Below are 18,322 nucleotides of genomic sequence, written 5' to 3'. Positions count from 1 at the left end.
GGTTAATGCACACTAATTAAGAAATGCAATTAATTTTAAGTAAAAGACTTTGTTACTCTTATATTAATTGCATCCACTGGTAAATTTATCTATTCACAAGACAAAAAATCAACTTAAATAGAGGTATATTTGGTAAAAGTAAATTAATGTGCATAGATTGAAATAAAATATCATGTATTGTGGAACAAAAAAAGTTCTTTAGAAAGACATCTATTGTGGAACGGATGGAATAATATTTAATATTGTTTTTTCATAATATTTAATACTGTTACTAAGATTACAAAAACATGTTTATGCTATTAAAGAACAAAATGACTAAGTTAATGGAGAAGGTTCAACCTACTTTGGATCATAGAAGAAAATCACTCCACTGTAGCATAAATCTATTAGCTTTTTAACAACAACAAAAAAAGCAAAGGTTTTTACAATGAGTAATGACTAATGGAGAATGGAATCTATTTTTGACAAAAACAAAGTCTTTTTCTTCGATAAGTATTTTGACGAGAGAGAAATGAGGTGTAAGATAGTGATTGTATAGAAAATAAATAAATTATAAAAGAAATAAATATGAATACAAAAATACTCATTTGACCTTTAACTATCATTTTGATTTGTTTTTTAACACCGAAATCAATCTTAAAATATATATTTATCAAATTTTAAACCACATAAATTATGTTTGCAATCGATCAAACCACAAAGTTTATTTTTTTTTTACTTTTCTCTCGTTAATATAATTCTCTTGAATTTTAAGTTTTGTGGATAAAAATGTCTAGTAAGGTTACTTTTTATGGATGATAATATCAATATGTAGTTAAGTATGACTAAATATTTATTTTTACGGATGAAAATGCCCATAAGTATAGATAGCCACTAGTAAGTATCAGTTCAGTGGCCTAGTTTTCTTGGGTTTCTATTGTTTTTATAACTTTTTATTAATGTGAAATTGATATTCTCCTGTTACTTTTATTAGATAAGTTTAATTGTTATTTCTTTTATTTTTGCCTTTAGATATTGACATTATTAACATTATATAATGGGCCTTACAATAGGTATGTTGTAATTTTTGTACATATAGTATTTGAAAATAAATGAAATAAAATTTATAATAAATGAAATATGATGAGTTTTCGGTTATTTAGTCGGTAACCAAACAAAAATATTATAGTTTTGGTAATATTTGGTTATCAATCTTAATCGATCCGATTTGATTATGAAAATAGAACATATTTCGATTTGATTAACTGATAGTTTGGTCCGGTTACTAACCGAAAAGAATCAATACTCACTCCTATAGTTGTTTTGTTTGTTTTTAATATTAAGTTCTCTTTTTTAGTTAATTGTTTTTGCTTCTACTACTACTATTATTATTGTTATTATTATAATTGTTATTATTTTATGTTTCTTTGTTTGTGTTCAATGGATTTGTTTGGTTTTGAATACACTAGGTATCATGAGATATGCATACCGAAGCAAAGTTGTATGACTTTTTCTATATATTTTTCAATTAATATATTTTAATGTTAGATATCATATTACTAGATTTAGACCCGTGCAATGCACGGAACTTTTTTCATTTTCATTAAAATATATTTTTTTCATTATAATTTTATTATAAACATCTATTATATATTTGCAATATTATGTAGGAAATAATTGTATACTTATAAATTACAAAATATTAAATAAATTTATTTAAAGTATAACTAATATAATAAACGATTCAATCGATATTATTAAAAACTTCCTTAAAAACTACATTCTGAGTACAATTTTTTGTTTTATTTTCCTCATCACAAATAAGGATTTTCAAACCTCTTTTACTTGCAACTCTAGAAACTGCTACATACATTTGACCATGACTAAAAACTGATCGAGGGAGATATAATCCAACATGTGCAAGCGATTGACCTTGGCTTTTATTTATTGTCATGGCAAAGCAGACAACTAATGGATACTGTCTTCGTTGAAATCTGAATGGTAATTTTATATCTAAAGGGGTCAAAGCAAGTCGAGCAATGAAAACCTTTTGTCCAATATTACAACCTGTAATTTTCCTTGCTTCAATGACATGTTTTCCTAATTGAGTTATCACTAAACGGGTGCCATTACATAAGCCTGAAGTTTGATCTATATTACGAAGTAGCATAACAGGTATTCCAATTTTCAATTTTAACTTGTGATTCGGCAAACCCGAGGATTTTATACTATTTAGAAATTCTGGAGTGTAGACATCATCCTGGCTTGATGACGCATTTTCAACTCGGCAAATAGTATCTGAACTTAAATAGCATACTTCATCACCCGGCCAAGCAGACAACATGAATTCATTCACTCTATTTACAATATCCAATGTTGGTGCAAGAATTGCACGTTCTTGTAAGTACTTTGGATCGGCGCTATTCTCCAACAAACTTGGATATGTGCTTTGGACAATTGCTCCAATTGGATCCCCTGTATCTTTAATGAGCAAATCTTCAGGTATGCAAAATGTAACTTCACCATCATTTGGCTCACCAACGGTTCCATTCCCAATGCTTAAAATCCATTCAGAAAACCATCTTAACTCTTCTGTATCTTTAAGTGTGTCCCCAGATTGAAGTCGCATGTTCTTTGTTAGCTTAAGCACTTTACAGTATTTCCACAAATAAGAAGCATTTATAGTAGCTGATACTATATTTTGTCTACTGCCTTTTGGAATGACAGGCAATATTTGTCTGAAGTCTCCACCAAAAACAACCACTTTTCCACCAAATGGCAAATTCATGCTATTACTGTTATGAAACCGTAGGATATCTCGTAAAGTTCTGTCAAAAGCTTCAAAACAATGTTTATGTACCATTGGCGCCTCATCCCATATAATAAGTCGTGCTCTAATAATTAGCTCGGCCAAAGGACTTCCTTGCTTGATGTTGCAAGTTGAATCTTCATTTATAATAATGGGTATACCAAACCTTGAATGTGCAGTTCTGCCACCAGGCATAAGAAGTGAAGCTATTCCGCTTGACGCTACTGTGAGGACAATATCACCTTCGGATCTTAAAACAGATGAAAGAGTTCTCCATATGAATGTCTTTCCAGTACCTCCATATCCATAAACAAAAAAAACTCCACCATCTTTCTTTCCTATTGCATCAATGATTGTTTGGAAAACTATTCTTTGATCATTGTTCAACAACAACATAAGATTTTGACTTTCTTCTGCCAAAGACCGTCTATCGTAACGAAGTTCATCTTGAATGAGACTATTGTGTCCTTCATGGATAAGATCTACATCTGGGAATGGTAATGCAGGGTAATCCCTCAAGCTTCTTCCATTTCTATTCAAGATTTTCTCTATCTCAAAAAGTGTGAGGTTCTTCAATTGCTCATCGTTCATCAGTAGATCTATAAAAAGAAATATGCAATATTAGTAAATATTTTACTTCTACATTACTTAGTTGTACGATTATATTATGTATATATGTTTGGAAATTAATGTAGCCTAAAATGTATCACCTGGATTATTAAGGAGATTTCGTTGACAATGTAGAATGTCATCGGAAAGACGTTGCCATGTCTGATTTCAAACTATTTCAGGGCTTGTGATGCAGTTAGAAAACAACAAAGAAGCAAACAATAAGCGAAGAAAATGACCTGTCCCCCAAAAAGATGCTTCTTCTATTGCATATATGTACTCTTTATCATCATCAAGTAAACCCAATGCCAAGCACGCCTCTTTAAAAGTGGGGTATAAAACACCATTCACTATTTTTATGTCATCATATTTGGTTGGCCCTTTTACAACATTCAACAATATTCTTAGATAATATAATTCTCCTGCCCCAGGATGGACGTAAAATATTCTACCTACATTCAGTCCGCGTTGTCTAGGACACCATTTCTTGATCTTTTTTACTGCGTTGGAAGTGTGATCGTTTAATTCAACTACTTTCCAAACAAACTTATTTGGAAACTCAACATAAGTCAATTGTCTTGCTTCTGGGTATTCCTCATTTGCTTTCATCCATTGCAAAAACATAGTTTGTACTTCGCCACCTTTTTTTACAACATCCTCAATTGGATCATCATCATGAAATATGATACTTTGTTGATCTGGAAGATGAAATGTAAGTCTTTCCATAGCAGGTTCACGGTAATTAATTGGAAATGCAAATATTCTCCAAGCTGCCTCACAAGGAGAAATGTATCTGCAATCATAATACATTTTAACTTCATCCTTTATGTCTTCATTATCCCCGTGTCCCTTTTTCTGATAAAAAGCAGTGGTTATCCGATCATTACCTTTGTTTATATACTTGAACAAATATTTGATCGCCCTATGTTGGTTGCACCATTCGACATTGATATGAGCATTAAACTTCAGTAACAACTGACTATTGTATGGCACCACAAATCTATTATCAAGAAGAATGTGATTTTTCTCAACTGTCCTCCCATTATCCCTTCTCATATACACTGGATATCCATTTTCATCAATGGTCGTCTCCTTATTAAACTTATTGGGGAAGTGTTTGGTACACCTTCCATCTTTCATACACTGCGAGTGTACATTATCAACACCACAAGGGCCATGAATCATAAACTTTTGTACTATATCATATAATTGCGGCTTCTCCAGAATATCAGGAATCTCAGCAGAAATAATCTTTTCAATGTCCTTTCCAGATGGATGCTTATCTTCTGGGTGCAAGAATAACAATATATGTGCATGAGGAAGACCACGTTTCTGGAATTCAATTGTGTAAATTACTGGAAAAAGGAAACATGTATGAGTATATAAAGTAATATATATTTTCTACGTTATAAAGAAAGTGTAATTTAAAAAAAATGATGTCTTACATGCTCTTACTCTTCCAAAAATTTTCTCATTTTTCAAGTCATGAACAAACTTATCCAACTTCATCTTAAAAACTCTTGTTATTATATCAGGCCTATCTTCTGGTCTCAAGCTATCTTTCTCAATGCATCTTTGAATTTCAGGCCACTTTGAATTGCATGTGAAAGTAATAAAGATGTCTGGATATCCGATACATCTACATATTGCCATAGCATCTTGGTAGTTTTGTATCATGTACCTTTGAAAAGTGGCAGATATTTATATATCAATAATTTTAAAGAATTACGTTGTATCAATTATTTATATACCATATGTGTTTCAACAATCTTAAAAATAGCATATGAATTATTAAGCATAATTTAGAAAATATATATACCTGGCACTACCAACATATGACGATGGTAGAATGATCCTTTTCCCACTTGAAGATGGATTGGTTTCACCTCTCAATACAGCTTCTGATAATCCCTTATATAAATCTGCCCTTAGATGTTTTTGGTTATATCTAATGAAGTTCAATCTTTCGGCCTCTATCATTGTGTAAGCATCAACCAAAAATTGCTGAAATAACTTCTTTGAATTCAAAATTGCTGAATGTTCATTGATTCGTTGTTGGGTCCTGAATCAAAAAAATTCACGCATACTAATTGTCTCTCTCTTTCCTTTCTTATCTCCACTAAACAAAATATCTTTTCGAAAACCATCTTCACCACGTGGAAAAAGCAATGGATATTGCATTGGAAGATAGGAGGGGTGCAACTCATTGATTCTCTTAAGCATACCAGTCTTAGACTCCACTATAATATCTCTAAAGTCTTCCGCGGTATCAACATCTCCTACTATCAACCCTGCAACTTCTGAAGCACTTGGCAAATTATACCTACGACCATCTATTTTTCTACCACCGATCAAACGTAACTTCAAATCTTGACATTCATAAGCTTCCAGTCTATCCCTAGCTAATCGAAATGATTGTGCTAAAACATTATTCTGGTCTAGCATGGTTTGAAGATCTTGAATAATGGAGTGGTCAAAATCCTTCTTTGATTTTGAAGAACTGTAAACAACAAATTATCAATGTTATATTTCATTAAAGGTTTTTTTATTTTATAATGGTAGTAATAACAAATCAATTAGAATCATACCCAATAGATCCTGCTCTGTTCGGAATCTCATTTTCAGTATCATAGATATATAACTGAGCGAACTTTGGATTTGACCCACTTTGTGGTAGGAGGCTACCAATCTTATGACAGTTTTGACCACTCAGTCTAAATACATACGGACCATTTCCGTTGTTCAATGATGAATCAATTTTCCCCCCATTGATGTAAAGGAGAACATCATATTATATGCTCGTATGTTTTCTAAAAACGTTTTACTTCTATGATCCATTCCAAATAGAAGATTCTTCAATGTGTCTGATACATCTCTCAGGAATGGTATTTTAACTTTGCCACCACCACAGCAGAGTGTAAATACAGGTGTAACACAATTTTGATTCTTACGAATTCGCTCATCAAACCACATCAGTGCGCCACAATTTGAACATGAATATTCTAGAGCGCCCAAATCCAAAATATCTAAAGTGGGAGAAAAACAAACATAATTGAAAATACTATATTGTAAAAATAAAAACTTATACCGAGATTAGAGTCATTATCACCTTGGTTGATATTTTTTGGATCTTTTACTTGTTCAGATGTTGAGGATGAAGAAAAACAATGTTTCGCTGCATATGGTGATTGTTAGATTAGTATATAATAAATGAAATAATATATAGTTCCACACATAATTTGAATTTGAATTGAATTGATAATATATATTAATCTATAAATATACATAAAATTTATATGTCCAATGTATTTAAATCATATTGTACTTATAAGCTATGAGTTTAAAAATAATAATTGGATAAGTTTTTAAATTAAGAAAAAGCGAATGAATATTCATTATTTCAAATTCTCACCTGTTTGAATACCTTCTTGCTCTAAAATATTCTTGATGAGTCGTTTTTCTCGTATCTTGTTTTTTCTATTCATTCTTGCTTCACGGCATTGCAAGATTCTATTCTCCTTAGATATAAAAAGTTTGTTTTTAAATAAATGTGTCCAAATATCAATATATGAGCATAGCTAAATATAGAATAGATTTTCGATCATAGCATTTTGTATTTACTTGTTCAGACATGGAGTTTCCATAATCTCTATCATCAAGACCTGTATAGGAGTTTTTAAACCTCGTTATACGAAAAATAAATAATATTAATTATTTAATTATTTAATTATTTTTAAAACAAATCTATAACTCTAAATACTTACCTGTTTGTAACACATTAATGTTTAAAATGTTATTTTGCGAGGACGGTTCTGATATTGATAATGGAGAAAAATAGTGCGTCTCTACAAAAATGAAGGTTTAAATTCATTATTAATAAATAAAATAATAAATTATTTTTGCACAAATAGTTATTTTTATTACCATTAGTTATGTCTTGCAGATGAATTCGTTTATATTCATTCTCTCGGAAACTACTGAGGTTGTTGCAATTAACAATTACATCTTCTGAAAAGTACATTGTTAAAGGACATTTCCAAAATTAGTTAATAATTAGTAGGATTGTTTTAAAAAAATATACATGGATAATAAAAAATCATCCATCTTATGTCAACCTTCTTGCTCCAAAACAGTATTGATTTTTCGTTTTCCTCACATCTTATTTTGTCTATTCATCCTTGCTTCGCGACATTGTTGTTGCCAATTCTCCTTTGATATTGAAATTTAGTCATTTGTGATATATATTAATCAAATCTTGTAAAAAAAGTATATACTAAATTCTATATTAGATTTATTATTGTGATGAGTTCCTTTATCAATAATGCTCATAGCTAGATTAAAACTCAAGTATGCATAGCTAATATATATATATAATTTTTTTAAATATTAGTATGTGTATTTACTTGTTCAGACGTAGATTTTTTTTTCCTTTGTCATCAATGCCTGCAAAGAAAGAAGGAAACATGAGAAATATGATATTAACTTAGCAATGATCATTAGTTAGTTTTCATTAGTCTTTACGGGTAGTGTAATTTATTAAAAAATAGTGATTTAAATGAAAGAAATAAAAAAAATCAAATATTGAAATTATTATAACTAAAAATTTCAATTACTGAAATTCTGTGGACAGACTAAATCATATTAATATAGTTTAAGAATTCATTAGTTAATATTTTTGGCTTAATGAATTTAGTTTGAAATATAGTCTCCTAGAATTCATATTTACAAAAAGTTCCCAAACTTCATGAATTCATATTTAAGAAAAATTGGTAATCTATTTATATAATAATACTAATATATGATAAATAATCTACTTTTTTATATTATGCAGTATTAATTATTATTCTTCAATTTAATTTAATATATACTTGAATGTGTATTTTAATTCATATATTTACTATAAATTAGCTAATATATTAATATTGATAAATTGTAAGAAATCTTATGTACACATCTATCTATAAACTATACTAAATCTGTAGACAAATTGTATAGGTGACAACAATAGAATGCATTGTTGCTGACATGTCATATTTTCAGAGCTTCTAAATTCATTTTCACATCTATCTATCTATCTCACAAACCGATGCCCACTCTTAGAAAAAAAACTACCCACACGTTTTCCCACTTTAACTCAGAAACAACTGTCTTCCCATTGTCACCGCTAATTATTCAACTACACTTTCATTCCACAGGTCAAAACTACCAATTACCAAAGCATTTGTTTACTTTGTAAGTTGACAAATCCTCTGCAACTCTTCAACAAATAGTTAATAGATTTGGAAATTTTCACATCTTCTGATGGAAATTTTCACATGTTCAGTTTTCCAACTTAAGAATCTTTCATAGGTGCAATTTACCATTGTTTCCATTGATTTAATACCTCCATATTCGGTTTCGTACAAGTTATTCTTCGGTTGTAGGAAAGGTGGAATATATATTCTAATTTCAAGTCTTCTATATCATTTTTCTCTCAACAGTTTCACTGAGCAGCATTTGGCTATGGGAGCATGATTTCAATATTTCAAGAGCGTATTTGGAGAAATGGTAAATCCCTCTTCCTTTTCCTTAAAAATTAATATTTTTAATTCCATCTGTTGGCTTCTATCCATCTCCCACAGGCTCTATTGTTCTTCACAATTTTTTTCATGTCGTGGAAAAGGCTCATGTGAAATTTAAGGCAAGTTTTCAACTTGATGTCTGTTTTTTTAGTGAATATAGATGTCCCTTTGCTGCTAACATTCAACAATTCATTAACTACATCTGAGTTGCATAAACACAATTATGAAAATGTAAGTTGCTGCTATTATATAATTTTTCATCTTAATAGTAAGGAGAATCGAATTTAGCAGCAGTAGATCCCTGGGTTATATATGACCGATTAAATTAAAGAGTAGAAACTTGGCCTTTTTTATGTTAAGAAAGAATGAGATAATAAAGAAACTCAAAAGATTACAGTTAAGGTATATCGTCCATAATTTTTTTTTACTCCTGAAAAGATTCATGACAATTGCAGGATTTACATTTATTAATTTAAGTGAATTTCTCAAAAAGTTATTAGTTTGTCTGAATATCTTTATGTGAGTTTTCAGTTTGCTGTGAAATTCCAATCGATGAAAAATTGGTGGATTTGTTCGATAACCATCAAAAGCTACATGATAAGCTCGATCCTAAAGTTGAGGTGTGTTAAATTTTCTTTTTATTCGTTTCAATAAGTTGAGATATCTATTTAATATTTTTTTCCTTGATCAGAAGATTATCTAATTAACCATTATTTGATACAAGCAAATGAGATAACATATTGGAAATACAATTAATTGTTAATTCCATTAGTTATGTGTGGCAGAGAGAATCATGATAGACCATGCAATATGTTTATCAATAATTCAGGGAATAACTTAAAATGTTGGCCAAATCTACATGTATTTGCTTTGTAAACTATGATTGTCTATGGGATCAATTGCTGACCCCAGTTCAGTACTGCAATATTTTATATTATACAATATTAAAATATATTTATGTGTAGTGTAATATTTATTTAATATTTTCATACTTCTACTTAATATGGTTCTAAGGTTCAAATTTCCTCCTAACATTTCAGGAAAATATAGATATACTCTGAATATATAGAATATTATATGTAACTTTTACGTTTGCAAGCAAGATCAAATATACTCATATATAATGTAAAATTTGAATATAGTAGTTTGTCAGTTTTTTAACTATTATATTGGATTTATAAAAGAAGTTTGTAGATAAATTAAAACAATTTCGTGCATTTTAATAGAGTATTTGCAACTCTATTAAACGTTTTGGATATGTTGACAATGTTTTTTGTGATTAATTTATATGTGACATGCTTAGTTATTGACATTTTAACAGGTTGCAACTATGTTAGTAATACAATAAATATTTTAAAAATAATTGATGTTTGAAAAAGAAAAAGTTATTTCGTACATGCATTGCACGATTCTTACTTTATAATATATTGACAAATATATAAATATTATTTCCCTCAAATTAGAATGCTAATATAATTTTTTTCATGTATTAATATACAGATTGGACATCCGTGCATTACACGGGTCTTCTGCTAGTTTAACTTATATATTCAATATCTTATATAATTATTATATTTCAATATCAGTTTGGAATCTCTCGGAATTGGCAAACAATTTCTACTAAAAAAATAATAATAACAATAATATTTTAATTTATCACTCAATTCATATGCACGGTCAAAATTTAGTTATAATTTATTGCTCATCCTAGGTGAAAGATTCATTTAACAAAAGTAATTACTATCATTAGTATACCAAAAGATGAAAGATAAGAGGTCTCAAGATGACTTTTTTCTAGTTGACGGTAATAAATAAATATAAATAATTTAAATATTTACCTATTTGACCCTCTTCCGTTTTTAAAAATCTTTTTTGTAAGCGAAGTTCCATCAACTTATTTTTCCGACTAATCCTTGCAAGACGACTTTGTAATTTTTTAATGTCATTTGATATGAGATGTTGATTACTTGATATCATCTGATTATAACACATATCCATAAATCAATAATAACGTAATTTAATATGATTAAAACTCAAATTAAAGAAACCTAACATTAAAATTAAAAACATACCTAAACTTTGTATTTTTTTCACCTCCGCCAAAATCAATAAAACTCAACAAACTGAATATAAAATTCATATAACTTGTCAAACATAATTTGATACGATTAAAAATCAGATTGATAATTATCTGAACTATATGAATATGGTATTTTTTTTAATAAGAGGAAAAACAGAAAAGAAAACATATCAGACATGAAGCCAAATAAGAAAGCCACGTACCTAAACTCAATTTTGAACCAAAAACCAGCCTGCAAAAGTAAAATAAAAAAATATCTGAACTATATAAAAATGGTCGTTTTTCCCTAAGAGAAAAACAGAAAAGAAAAAAATCAGACACAAAGCCAAATAAAAAAGGCACGTACCTAAACTCAATTTTGAACCAAAAACCAACTTGCAAAAATAAAAACCAAAAATATTAGATTATCCGAAAGACACTAATAAATATCCATGGGAAAAACAACTAAAAAATTATCTCAACAAACAATACACTCACCTAAAAGATGAAGATGGCTGCTGTGCTAGAAAAATATGCAAGACTGCATCCGAGAATCTATATAGTGTTATTTATAGATTTGTGGGTACAAAGGTATTTGGTTCCATTAAGGATTGTGATTTCCTAATTGGTTTGGAATTCTTTGGGTTGCCTATCATTAACGAATATTTTTTTATTGTATTTGGTGGGTATAAGTGGTTGGTTCCACTAATATAATCTAATTTGCTATTATCGTTTAAGGTAAATAAGTTATTAGTCCCTACTTTTTTATTCAACACATTGTTTAGTCCCTCTATTTTAAAAAACACATTATAAAGTCCATATCTTTTATCAATATTAATCATTTGGTCCTTTTATCTGTTTTTTTAGATTTTAAACCGAACATATCTTAGTTTTCAGGATAGTCAGTGTACTATACAAAATGACCATGTTACCCTATTATTTTATAGCTGTCTGTTTATACCAAATATAGCGGTTAAAAATCTAAAAATAAATAGACAAAAGGACCAAAGAGTTAATATTGACAAAATACATGGACCTCATAATTAGGGGTGTTCAAATACCGAACCGGATCCAAATAACCGACCAAATCGATGAATTTTGATTTTTCGGTTCAGTTATTCAGTCTGTTTGGTTCGGGTTCGGTTTTAGTTTATAAAATATATTGATCTGTTCGGGTTTTGTAATAAAATTACCGAATTAATAGAACCGACCGAAATAAAAGTTAATCAGATTTATTATTTATAAATTATATTAACAAACTCATCTGATGTTTAAACAAATTAATAACTTTTTAAGTTTTTTTATTTATGAATTACTTGAAGTTATTTTGAGGTACAAAAAAAATGGTTCGATTTCGTATATTGTCAGAAATGGTAGCTGATAGTTACAATGGCTCAAGTAAAAAAACCATACAACAGTATATAATTTTCTTAAATGGCAGTATTCAAATGCTTTTACATTATATTTGGTGATAAAAAAATTCATTGTAATATATAATGTTATAAATGCAGTACTTTTTTTTACAGTATTCATAAATGCAGTGTTAAAATTTTATAAAATTATATCTGTTAATTTTTTTTTGTTTTAATTTTAATGAAACCGAAAATCTAACTGAAGCGAACCGAATTGAACGGTTCAGTTCGGTTCGGTTTGTCAATATTATTTGGTTAGGTTCGGTTTTTATTTTATTGAGTTTTTGGTTTTTGGTTATTTCGATTCGGTTCAGTTCGTTAAACACCGCCACTCATAATGTGTTTTTCAAAATACGAGGATTAAACAGTGTATTAGGTAAAAATAAGGGAACTAATAAATTATTTACCCTGTCTTTTATCAATATGAATTGTTTTTTGGAACCAACTGATATATAATTGGTACATAATAAAGAACAAAGTATATACGTTTTATAATAATGTCTAAAATTCACCCAACATACCAATGTTAAGAGTAAAACTGCTCGTTATTACCAACATTAGAAGTAAAATCGCACAATTTTAATCGTTAAGTTTAAAATTACTTATAATTATAAACGTTAGCAAATTTTATACATTATCCCTAGTTTTTCTAAATATTATATTATATAAAGAGATTCTACTTAAATAATTAGAAAATTACTTTTATCATATAATTGCCATCTACAAATTTGAATCGATAATCTATTATTATAAATTAAGTATAAATAGTGTAAAAGTAGGGATTTTACATGTCCTCATATTATCTTTTCATTATTTATAAAAGGGTTAAGGTGCAAAAATACCCCTAACGTTTTGAATCAGGAGCAATTTTACCCCTAACGTCTAAAATAGTGCAATTTTACCCCTAACGTTAGAAGCCAAGAGCAATTTTACCCCTAACGTTGATAAATTGGATCAATTTGAGAAATAATTCATCAAACTGTCTTTTCGGTCATGAATCTTGTCATCTACACTTCAAACATGCGTTATTTTATCAGTAACAAATCACAAACATATATTGGGATGTGAAAAAAATAAATAAAATAACAAAAATATAGTCTTTTTTGTACGAATTAGACAAAAAAATTCAAAAAATTTCACCGTATTTATAAATATTAATCTCCGATTCTATTATTAAATTATAAAAAACATGAAATCTTTTTTTTTTTTGAATGAATTGTTATGCAATTGGTGGAATAAGGAACAAAAATATCTCTGTTTTATAATAGTGTCTAAAATTGAGCCAAATTATCAACGTTAGGGGTAAAATTGCTATTGATTTCCAACGTTAGGGGTAAAATTGCACCATTTTAGACGTTAGGGGTAAAATTGCTCCTGACCCAAAACGTTAGGGGTATTTTTGCACCTTAACCCTTTATAAAATATGTTTTAATAGTAGACAACGGCTTTACTTCTTTCCCTTTGTTCATATATGTTCTACGCAAAATTCAGAGCACCGATCACCACCGTCATTCTAGTTCCACTTCCGATCCCCATTGTGGCTTGTCCAGTCTTGTTCTGCAAATACCAGAAGCCTTCTCCCAATAAATGAAAATTGAATATTTTTAGTATTAGATTTTATCAAAGCATCAATGAGAAAAAAATCAGAAGCTATTCAATTTTACATTTTTCTCTTTCACTCCGTTATTTTGAAATACTTGAAATTTCATATTTTAAAGATATTATTTTACAGTTCTGCACATAACTCTCAAAGAAAGATGAACAATGGGATTTGAACTTTGAAATTTTGATGTTTTATTGTTGGCTTTTGAATGTTTGTTGCCATGTATCCTCAATTTCCCATCTAATTTTACAGTATTGTTTTTTTCCTTCTCCTTCCCATTGATCTCCGGTGGTGGCACTGTAGAGGCCATTATTTCCTCTTCCGGTGATTCCCTCCCTCTACTGTATTCTTTCAGTTGAATTAGATTCATTAACGATTGGAAGGTGTTTTTTGTGTTGGGAATACCCAACTCTTAATATAAAATCCCGTAAAACTATTATTTCATTATTTAGTCCAAATTCCAGTTAAAAAAGTGTAGTTCTTTTTTATTCCAAATTATGACAAAACACAATATTATATAATTATTCAATTCTAAAGATCAAATAACAACATATCCAAATTAAAAACTCCAATAAAAATCTGTTAAAAAAAAAACTCCAACAGAAATAAAAGCTAACAAAATAATAATACATCAAACTTGTTTCTCAATTTTAATTTTTTTTAGAGAAGCTTTTGGATGTTGAATATTCATCATGTGCAAAACTATTTTCATCTGAATCTGCAGCTTCTGTTCGCTTTCCCTTTGATCTTGTAGGTGTAGTAAAATTATCTTGCTTTTGAAGGTCATCAACACCACCAATTAATTCCTATAATAAAATTCATATTTTTCAAATATTATGCACGGGTTATTGCAAATGTTAATAACTAAAAGAAATTGTTATTTTTCAAATCATACCTGGTTTTCTTCTCCATTTTTTTTGTATATTTTGCAATCAAATCGGCATCATCGGTTATCTTCGTGATGCTATAAGGGGCTGACTCATATTGCATGTTGAAGTTACTTATTCGAATCTTGAAGATGAATTTTTTTCCGATCAATTGTTTAAGCTCAATTGGATATTCTTCCAAGTTACCGTCCTATATTTTTTTTTTTGCAGCAAAATAACAAATAAATAAAGTTAGAGAAGTCATTAGCTTTTTGTAGAGTTCTTAGTTGTATGAAAATTAATTTATAATTATATGATTATCTAACCTCATTGTGCTTTTCTTTCAGACAAGTAGCAGTTTTACCAATTAATTCCAAAGCTTGACGATCGAAAAGAGTAAACGAAGCATTTGATGTTCCATCACTCACACGCATTTGAATTTTATACCTAATAAGTTTTAAAATTTTATTCTTCTGAAATTAATTTTTACATCAAATATCACAATTAAAAACAATGTAGTTATTAAGATTACCTTATGATGGCGACATTGCTCTCTTTATTACATTTATGACAAATATATTTATTGTCCTCCTTAATAACTTTTTTTGGGCACTTGGTACATGAGAAATAGTACCAATTATTATTTGTTTCAATAGCCACCACGTTTGCAATCACTACACATTGACTTTCCTGAGACAAACCGTATAGTATAGGATGTTCAATAAAACACAATAATTAAATAATTAAAAATGCAATAATAATTTTAAAAAAAATAAGCTATTGATATATTATAATAAGAGAAATAATAAAATAATTTGTCACTTTGAGCTTGTTTTGGTTTGTATTTTTTTTTCCAATGCAATAAAAGGAAATACCTCTGTAGCTTCTTTCAATTCTTCCAAGCATTTTTGTGTACAGTTTTGCAAATCAGTTGTTGTGTTTGATTGATTGTTATTGGAAAAATAGCTTAATGACGTCTTGTCATTGAAACTCAACTTCAAACTGTTCATTCATTTCATTTAATGAATATTAATATAACAAAAAAATGGATGCCTTTTTAGAAGATAAAATTAATATTTAAATCTATTTTTTAAATTGTACCTTTCTTTATAGGTATCAATATGCAGATGATTATAGAAGATCCTTGAACTGTACGAATTGGATAGTGTGGCAAACCCTTAAATACAAATGTTTAAACGGGTTATGATTCAAATTGTAAAAATTTAAATTATACGTAAATAAATAATAGACATATTTACCTTGAAATTCTCCAATTTTTGCATATTGGATCATGATAATTATTGGCCAATCACTTGATTTAATGTGTTTTTCAAAATCCATAGCAAATTGGCCCCAAAGTGTACATTTAACCATGTGTTTCCTATGTATATATAAACAAATATTAGCATTACATAGGTAAATACAACCATTTAATATATAAAATATATAGATTGTTAAATACGATCACTAAATACAATTACTTTCCATGATAATTATATATTCAAGTGATAACAAATTTAGTTAAGAAACTGACTCTTGATCTTCTAACGAAATTGTTAGGCGAGATTTATCATCTTTGTTGATCAGTGGTCCTTTATCAATCACTTGTGCTATTATATCTGTGAATAAAGTAAAAAGGAACATTAATACAATTTAATATATTATTATTGTACAATTATAATTTTGACTTAGTGTTTGTATGAAACTTACCCACTAAAAAATTCGGATCTAACGTTTTGGATCTAACAGTATCTAATGATGTAAACTGAATGATTTCGTTCTTAATCTCCGGACAATCTGTTTCTTGAACACAAGTTTTTAGCATAAACTTTAATTTGTATTTATGTGTCGTCAGTTTGAAAGCACCCTTATTCTCGAAAACATCAAAAAATTGAAAAGTATAAGCTTTGCCTTCTTTCAAGTCCGTTCCAAACTTTTCAATCAAATTTCCTCTAATTTGAGCTTGGATAGTAAAATCCTAGAAATAAAAAGAGCTTCAAAAAAATCAAGCTAAAAATACATAAAAGAAAAAGAAAATTTAAATTATATAGTGTAATAAATGAAAATAACCTTTTCATCGCACAAAACCATATCAATAGCATATGATCCTCTCCATAATGTCAAAATTCTAGCTCTCATTCTCCAATTTTCTTTAGTTGTATTAATATCAGATATGAAATCATATCTCGGTGACATGTTTACCTACATGAAAAAATATATAATCATATTTTATAATATAGAAAGAGCAGATACTTGAAGATTATATTTCAGGTATAATATATTTTACTGTATACAAAGGAAAAACAGTAAAATACCTCTTTAATTTGATACGATTAAAAATCAGACTGATAATTATCTGAACTATATGAATATGGTATTTTTTTTAATAAGAGGAAAAACAGAAAAGAAAAAATATCAGACATGAAGCCAAATAAGAAAGCCACGTACCTAAACTCAATTTTGAACCAAAAACCAACCTAAAAAAGTAAAATAAAAAAATATCTGAACTATATAAAAATGGTCGTTTTTCCCTAAGAGAAAAACAGAAAAGAAAAAAATCAGACACAAAGCCAAATAAGAAAGGCACGTACCTAAACTCAATTTTGAACCAAAAACCAGCCTGCAAAAATAAAAACAAAAAATTTCAGATTCCGAAAGACACTAAAAAATATCCATGGGAAAAACAAATAAAAAATTATCTCAATAAACAATACACTCACTTAAAAGATGAAGATGGCTGCTGTGCTAGGCAAATATGCAAGACTGCATGCGAGAATCTATATAGTGTTATTTATAGATTTGTGGGTACAAAGGTATTTGGTTCCATTAAGAATTGTGATTTCGTAATTGGTTTGGAATTCTTTGGGTTACCTATCATTAACGAATATTTTTTTATTGTATTTGGTGGGTATAAGTGGTTAGTTCCACTAATATAATCTAATTTGCTATTATCTTTTAAGGTAAATAATTTATTAGTCCCTACTTTTTTATTCAACACATTGTTTAGTCCCTCTATTTTAAAAAACACATTATAAAGTCCATATCTTTTATCAATATTAATCATTTGGTCCTTTTATCTGTTTTTTAGATTTTAAACCGAACATATCTTAGTTTTCAAGATAGTCATTGTACTATACAAAATGACCATGTTACTCTATTATTTTCTGCTTGTCTGTTTATACCAAATATAGCGGTTAAAAATCTAAAAATAAATAGACAAAAGGACCAAAGAGTTAATATTGACAAAAGACATGGACCTTATAATTAGGGGTGATCAAATACCGAACCAGATTCAAATAACCGACCGAACCGATGAATTTCGGTTTTTCGGTTCAGTTATTCAGTCTATTTGGTTCGGTTTTATTCAGTCTATTTGGTTCGATTTCGGTTTTAGTTTATAAAATATATCGGTCTGTTCGGGTTT

The 18,322-nt window shown here is 28.8% G+C and overlaps 1 pseudogene; it reads right to left on the bottom strand.

Moving 5' to 3' along the window:
- Positions 1–1,723: 1,723 nt before the first annotated feature.
- On the bottom strand, positions 1,724–17,094 carry LOC136207326 (uncharacterized; annotated as a pseudogene).
- Positions 17,095–18,322: the final 1,228 nt, after the last annotated feature.

Source organism: Euphorbia lathyris, chromosome 9 (assembly GCF_963576675.1).
Source record: "Euphorbia lathyris chromosome 9, ddEupLath1.1, whole genome shotgun sequence".
Lineage (NCBI taxonomy): Eukaryota > Viridiplantae > Streptophyta > Magnoliopsida > Malpighiales > Euphorbiaceae > Euphorbia > Euphorbia lathyris.
The sequence above is the reverse complement of the archived record's forward strand: the minus strand, read 5'-3'. Positions and strand labels throughout refer to the sequence as shown.